We start from the raw sequence: 8,068 nt of genomic DNA on the forward strand, positions 1-8,068 counted from the left end.
GCAGTAGGACCCAAGGGAAGCCTGGCGGGGTCCCACAACAGGAGGTCTCACCTGGCCTGGCCCTCCAGTCAAAGTCCCAGTCAGGGCTTCTGGCCTGGGAGCACGTGGCTGCCCTGCGCTGGGACGTCAGGTAAGGTTGGGGGTGGGGAAGGCAGGGCTGGACCCCAGGCAAGGAAGGAGCCTGGCGAAAAGCTGAGCACGGGCCGGCGTCCCACACTGCGGCCACTCATAGCCTGCGCAGGGCTGCCTGTGCCTGCTCTGGACAGGCCCACGAGGGCTGCAGTAGGGAGTGCCAGCCGTAGGGTGGGGCCGCTTTTCCTCTCCCGTGCTCAACTTTTCCCCGCGTGGAGGAAAGTGGCGTGGAGGAAAGTGGCTCCTCACCTGCCCTGTGGCTGGGGCTCCCTGCTACAGCTGCTCGCAGCCCACTTGGGGCTGTCTGGAGCAGGCACAGGCAGCCCCATGCAGGCTGTGAGTGGCTGCAGCATAGGGTGCTGGGCATGGGGCGGGCAAGGGGCTGCTTTTCCCCCCTTGCTCAGCACCACTGTGTAACCCAGCCCCACTGCCAGCCTGGGCCCCGCATGGCTCCAGGCTCGCCCGTCAGAACTGCGCATGGTGACAGCAGCTCCAGCCCCCCAACTTGTGGCGCCAGGCAGTGTTTGCCACTGCTGCCTCTGGGCTGCCCACCGCGTGTGCTCCAGGCAGGCAGCAGCTGCCAACGCTGCCTGGCATGGCCAGCAGGGGGGCTTCAGCTGCTGCCACCAATGGGCAAGCCTGGAGCCGGCAGGGCCCAGGTTGGCAGTGGGGCAAGTTACAAGCTGGTGCTGAGTGCAGAGAAAAGCGGCGCCTTGCTCACCCCGTGGCTGGCACCCCGCACTGTAGCTACTTGGAGGCCGCATGGGGCTGCCTGTGCCTGCTCCAGACAGCCCTATGTGGACTACGAGTGCCTGCAGCATGGAGCGCCAGCCATGGGGCAGGCAAGGGGCAGCTTTTCCCCACGCTCAGCACCAGCTTCTTCCCTGCCGGTGAGCAGGGAGTTGGGGTTGTGCGCTGCCCTCAGCCTGTACTGCGGATTTGGGGGGCACTGGGAGTGAGCAGATGCGGGAGCCAGTGGGAGCACGGGGCCCACACCAGTCTCCCGGGGCCAGTGCTGGCAGGGCCCAGAGCAGGGTGTCAGGAGCACAGGGTCCCAGCCGGCAGGGGCTCTATGCAACTAGGCCAGCTCCCTCCTCTCCCTGCTAGTGCAGCCCGGCCGGCTCCACAGACACCTGCCAGTCTGTGCCTTGTTTTGGGTTCCACCGGTGCTGGCCCTGGGACATTGGTCCCAAGATGGTGACCAGGGGACGGGGCTCCTGTCAAGGGGCAGGGCTACCCATAAGGCTCTCAACAGCCTGCCAAAACTGGGTAAGTGCCCCTCTGCCCAAAATAATTGCCCACCCCTGTCCTAGAGGAACCTTTGGTCAGGTCAGGGACCTGCCCTTAAATGCCCCTTACCCTTTACCTCATTAGTTGGTCCTTTCCACTACAGTCTACAATAACAGCCTCTAAAGCAAAGAGCCCATGCTGGCACTCTTGCTCTCCCTTGGTGAAGTGTTTGGGAAGATGAATTAAAAAAGGAAACTTAAATAAAAATGGGTTAAGTTATAATAATCAGGACAGACCCCTACTCTGACAGACAGCAGAAATTTCAGCCTCAAACCAAAGGTTTCTTAGAGAGGAGATGAAGAGTGGGAGGTGTGCGCTGCCCTTTGATGTAACCAATGCCTCCCTCTTTACTTCATGATAAGCAATTCATGGGCTCATGCCCTATACTCACAGTTGCAAAAGTTTTGATTTTACTTCAGTTAAAAATCTAATTTGGTAATTTGTTACACGCTTAATTCAGTTTAAATCTGATTTACATCAACTGCTCAGGATTCCTTATAGGATTAAGAAACTGATATATTCAAGAATTTGCACTATTTAAATCAGTATTTAAATTGAATTTTACATTAAACAGCTCTTAACCCACATAGTTGCAACAGTGGAATAACTCCTAGTATAGACCTGTTGGCATTTACGAACATAGATATCAATGGTGAGTGAAAATAGGTAACATCTGTAAAAGTGCCTAAGCAAGCCCCAAGACACTCTGAATACAATTTAGATCTGCCTTTCTCATTTAAAAAATGTTTCCAAGAGGACTTTCTGACTTTCCATGAGTTCACCCTCACTTAGGGCTCCTTACCTGAGCCACCGGGATGTATTTGGTAGTCATGTTGGTCTGAGACAAAAAGAAATGGAAAACTATAGAACTCTTGGTTTATACCTTTATTAGACCAACTAAGAAATCACAAAAAAATGTTCTTTTTCTGCAAGCTTTTGACTGCACACACCCTTCCTCAGGGTCAGGGAAAATTAAAGAGGGTAAAAAGTCCCCACTGGTAGAAAGTAAATTTCATTTTTGCACAGAGGAAGCTGAAGGTGGAAGTCTGTTCCTACTGGTCCATGAGTATCTTTGTGAATTGCTCTTTGATGTGTGGATAAGGCAGGATTACCTCAGTCACTGCTTTTGATTGACTTTGACTCTCTTAGTGCTGACTACATGTCACAGAAAGGGATGGTACTTAATACCTTGTGCTGATGCATGGATCCCCTTCGTGAGTTTCTGAATCATCTCCGTTCTCTAAACTTTTACTTTCTCCTTAGGTCTCTACAAAGCTGCTTATGACAGTCTACACTATGGTCGTTATAAAAAAAATTAGATTTTCTGAAGAAATTAACAAAAGAGTTTTTTTTGTTTGTCCAAGTTTACTCCCATTCACTCTTAAGCAAGGTCTCCAAAGTAAGCTGCCTATTTTATGTGTATATCATATTATATATGTGCATACCTTTTATAATACTTGTAACTTTCTCCATTTGGGCTGAATCTTCACCAGTGAAGACACTTACTTCTGTTCATGGTCAGTTTCACTTTCCAGTAATTAATGGTGGAATTCTGGAGTTGCAAACCTTGCAAATGTATGTGCTTGTCCTAGAACACATGTTGTTCATTGGGTTTTTGCTCAGTTGTGGTAACATTACTATTAAAGCTTAGGGTTTGTAAATATCTTCCTGGAAAAAAAAAATCTGTGGCCAGATCTGACTTAACAAGGTCCATTAGTACCTTACTGATGTCAACAGGACTAGTTACAGGCTTAAGTAGGTTACTGAACTGGGATCTTATTACAAAAACAAGGAAACTGCTATTTTTTTCTTTCTGCAATAGAATATTTGTTTCCTGAAATAATGGTGCCAATTTTTTGGCATGCCTGGCACTTAATTTTTCATTTCAATCTCAACTATCATTATGAGGTACTAAAAGGACTAGTGGTTCCACAACATTCTGCAAGATAACTGCAATCATTATACTGTTGCCTTATTTACAAACTGCAGGTTATAATCCAAATGCAGTTTTATCGATATTGCAGTAGGCACCTCCACTCTAGATTTAATCTCTTGCTTGACAGTGTAAATGTGGTAGGAATAAGTATAAACTATGTACTATTTACCCTCTCTCTTTCTTTACTTTGGCTACCAAGTTCCTAAAAATAAATCCATTAATCTCAACAGCAGCATCTCTTTAAATTGCCATTGCCTGAACAGTTGTTAAAGGAGCTGGAGTCTGTTCCTTAACAGTTGCCAATACACATGTTTAAGGAGCTCAGTATTGGGAGTCATTTTGCATCTTGTAGCAGGGAGCTGCTGTGCTCAGACAAGGCTAAGCACCTGTTATCCAAGCTGAATAGGGAAATATTAGCAGCCAACAGGGAGACAATGGAAGTCCTCAAGGGATTAAAATGGCTCTGACTCTGCAGTGTATTTCCCACTGCTAGTAAATAAAAAGGAAAGTTTCCTTATTTTTCACAGGCCTTGGAAAACAACTCAGTGTAGCAGCAGTACTCAAAACAGGATTGACAGCAAAGGCCACACAGGAGCATTTCATGACAGGTAGAAGGTAGATCAGCTCATATGAATAACTGACCTTAGAGACAATTGGACTCAACAAAAGAATGGAGTGAGTGGACAGGCCTGGAAGAGCAAGTGCTCTCAGCTTGTTTGGCTTCTCTTCAAAGTCCTAAATGGTTTCTTTCTTCTTACATGTAAAACACTCACTGCCTGCTGGTTTAGCAAAGGGACTATATCTTGAACCACAGGGGTGGTATTTTCAGATGTTCAACTTTCTGCACTTCCAAAGCAAGGACATTTGTAGTGTTTGAGCTAAGCAATGCTGCTCAGTTATCTTTTGAAATAAAGTGAAACCTAAAGCTGTCATTTTGCTTTTGAAAACCCAACTGAAAACTCAGCTTTCCCTAGTTCTGCTTTGCTCTGAGACAGCACATCACAGCCTTTGTTATGCCTTCAGCAGAGCAGATTTGCTTATAGGGTCATGGAAAGAATTTCCAGCAGTGTCATCTCTTGGGGAGCTCATAGCTGTATTGTCATTTCACTGACCTTTAACTGATGAGTTGAAAGCTTAAGCAGTGCAAGATGATGTTGTTAGCTGTGTAACTTCCACCGTGAATTTTAAGACTTTCACATATTTTCAACTCACTCAAGTCTAAGATAACGGAAATCTATATTATGCTTTCCTGACATCCGTAATAGACAATTTCAAGACTTTTTAACTGTTGCTCCTTAACAGTCTTGTACTAAGGCTTTTTAGTGCTAGCTCAAGTTAAAGTTGTTGAAAACGAACCTTGAGCCATCCCTTATGGGGAAAGCAAGATAATTAATGTAAACTTATTTCAGCAGTTACACTTTATACATACACCTGCACTTAGCAAGAAAACTGCTAAGTTTATAAGCACTTGTACCCACACAACTATTAAAAAGCATAACTCTGGGGTGTATCTAACGTATAAATTGTAAGGCCATTTTTATATGAGGGTATTTTCCACTGTGCAAAACAAAGTACATATAAGAAAGTGGGAGCTAACAGCGATCTCCACATAAGAACATTTTTGCTTGTGAGACAAGGTTCTTTGGGTGAATCTGGTATCTTTTATTAGACCAACTTAAATAGTTGGAAAACAATTATTAAGCAAGCTTTCAGGTTCAAAAACCCTTCATCAGGCTAAGGAAGTTTCAGCAGTTGGTGCGTGCTCTTCCTGGATGGAATGAAAACGCTTGTGAAGCATTTATTATAGAACTTCTACCTACTACAGTAACAAGCATAAGATTACATAAGTTATATTGGAAAGAAACATGTTGCGTTTACCTAGTGCTACTGACAGCATTTGGTTTAAAACCAGTTTCACTACTGCTGCTGTTGCTTGTGCATTTCTTTTAAACAGTTGGGGTGGGGGCAGGGGAGAAATGGATTATCCCAGAGGGACTTGGGGTCCAATATTATACAAGAAACTACTTTCTAGTCATTGTCTTTTTCACACATATTGACTAGATTTCAAAATAGGCAGTGTCTCTTTAATAAGACAACATACTTAGGGAGATGTGAAGTATTCCTCCCACAGGGATTATATAACTGAGTGCTTTTGTACTTAAGTGTGTATACAGATAAACCTAAATGCAGGCAAATGCATGATTTTATTCTTCACACTAAGACAAGAAGCCTTTTATTTTTCAGGTTGTGCAGACAGTTCATACTAGACCTCAGCTTTTTCTTACTCTATTTCACACGAATGTCTGCAAGATAAACATGGCAGATCTGAGCTCCTGACTACTTGCTCAGTTACTACTTCATGTGATCCTTGCAGATTTCAGTTTTGTGCTGGTCTCATACTCAGATTTTTGTCCCTTATTATAATTTTGCTTGTATAATGCCTTTAATAATTATGGTCACAAAGCACCTAACAAATGAATAAGTTAAGTACTCAGGAGCAAAATCTGCCTGTAGTTATACTGATGCAAATCCTAAATTACTGCAGTGAAATAGATGAATTTACTCAGGATTCACAGAGATACACCTGAAAGCACTATTTGACACCTTTAATGCACAAATGTTAATCACAATGCTAGGATACACTTTCAATTCCTTTTAAGAGTTTGCTATACCCTGATGGATCGCGTAGCAGCCAACAGGCTTTAAGCAGGGGGAAGGAGAATCAGTAAACCAAATAGCTCTAATGGGTAAAAATAAAAACAGCTTTTATGTGACAAGCAAACAGTGCAATTCTGCTTTCAGGCTAAACAAAGTAGTAAACGACAGTAGTTATAATGCATCATTTTTGCCTGCTTCCAAGAATTTTAAAGAAACAGAATGCAATAGTTCACATAGACGGGTGATTTTCAACTGTTTTTCATTTGCTGACCCCTAAAAAAATTTCAAATGGCAGTGCATATCCCTCTGAATTGTAAGCGCGGGTATTCATGTTCTTTTGATGGATCACAGTCATCTTTTGTGGACCCCTTAAGACAGTCTGTGGACCCCCATGGGTTCACAGACCACAGGTTGAAAACCACGGAGATAGACTCAAGTTTATCTCCTGTGGGGTCACAAAGTTTATTATTTTGATTGTTGGATGAAACAATAATTGCACTTAAGTGACAGATTTAAGGAATATCTAACAAAACTGTTAAGAAGCCCCAGAAATAGGTGGGGCCAAGGTGTTTCCTTTTATTTGCTTTTTGATGGGTTCATATGAAGACTACAGTCACCTTTTAGCTTTGGCTTTTATTTTGCTATGTGGCACCCTCTAGTGTTAAGGAAAGCAGACAGCGTGACTTGACAATGAGTAGCAACTTGGCACTATCAAGGTGGGAAAGGGTCAAAACTGTACTTTTGTATCCTAATAGGATTAGTATTTTCCATCTACATTAAATAAAAAAAGAAAAAAATTCCTACGGGGTTACCCTGGAATCTGTTAATTAAACTTTCTAAACCTGCTTCTAATAACTAAAGTGCCACTGGGATGTGGCTGCAGCACTGTATCCTGGGCATATGGGAGGTGGGCAACTAGAAACAGAAAAGCAAACTCAGCTACTGAAAGCAATCTGCAGGGAAGAGCTGAGATTTGAGAAGGCAGCTGCTCAGCAGGGAGTAAGTGAGACAACAATAAAAAAAAGAAACATGACGGCAGCAGGTATGGGGTGAAAGAAACAAGGCTCCAGTATTTCCTGTGGAAAATACCCAAGACTATTGCAAAAATGCGTGTACTATAAACCCATCTAAAATGGTTAGGGAAGGGAGTGGGAATGTGTAGGGTGGGATAATCATAGCCCCATGAAAGAAGGTATGGGCTTGGGAGGGTCATTAAAGGAGAGGGTAGGATTCCCCTGAGTGGGGAGTAGGAGGCAGTATCAGAACTTCTATCTTTTAGAGAGGTAGCATACAAGGGTAAGGAGGCAAGGCTGGGTTACTCAGAGAAGGGGACACGCTCCTAGTTGAGAGGCAATTGCTCTGAACTTTGGGGTATTTGGGGGAAGTGTGCTTTGTTATATTAATATTTTATTCTGCTCTTATAAATTATTTCAGCCTTTACTGTCAGCCATCCTGAGGTTCTGGGGTTTTTTTGGAAGGTGACACATCCATCTAATAAGTCAATGGCGAAATAACCCACATTTCTGCCTGTGTAGCTTGGAATTAATGGATTCCTAATCACTAATCCACTGAAGAGGAAATTTGGCAACAAGCACAGGACATCTCCCCTACAGCACCTGTCATTTTCTCTCGGGAACTTCAGACTTGTGGCCTTTCAAACACAGCTATCATTAACAAAATATTCATCACTTGGCTAACGCTTTCTTGGCAGTTCTTCTGACATCTCCAACTGGCTCTCTCCGTTATCCTGACATGTAAAAGGTAGGGAGGAATAAAGGATTTCTCCTGCTGGGTGTGTAACTTACACAAAGTGCTCAGGTGCATTATGAGCTTTTCATTTTTCCCAGAAATGTCACAGTCATTGCTGAAGGTAGGGTACTGGACTGAGAGTGGAGTGACCTAATCCAGGGGTCAATCAGGGGTACACAACCCCAGGGGTACTTGAGAAGGCCCTAGTGGGTAGACATGGGTGGGCAGGGACAGAGAGCTGCCACACCATCCCACCCATGCAGGCACCACCTGCACAGCTGGACTCGGGGGGGGGGGGGGGGG

The sequence above is a fragment of the Gavialis gangeticus genome, unplaced genomic scaffold (genome assembly GCF_001723915.1).
Source record: "Gavialis gangeticus isolate Ggan-Ray unplaced genomic scaffold, GavGan_comp1, whole genome shotgun sequence".
Taxonomy (NCBI): Eukaryota; Metazoa; Chordata; order Crocodylia; family Gavialidae; genus Gavialis; species Gavialis gangeticus.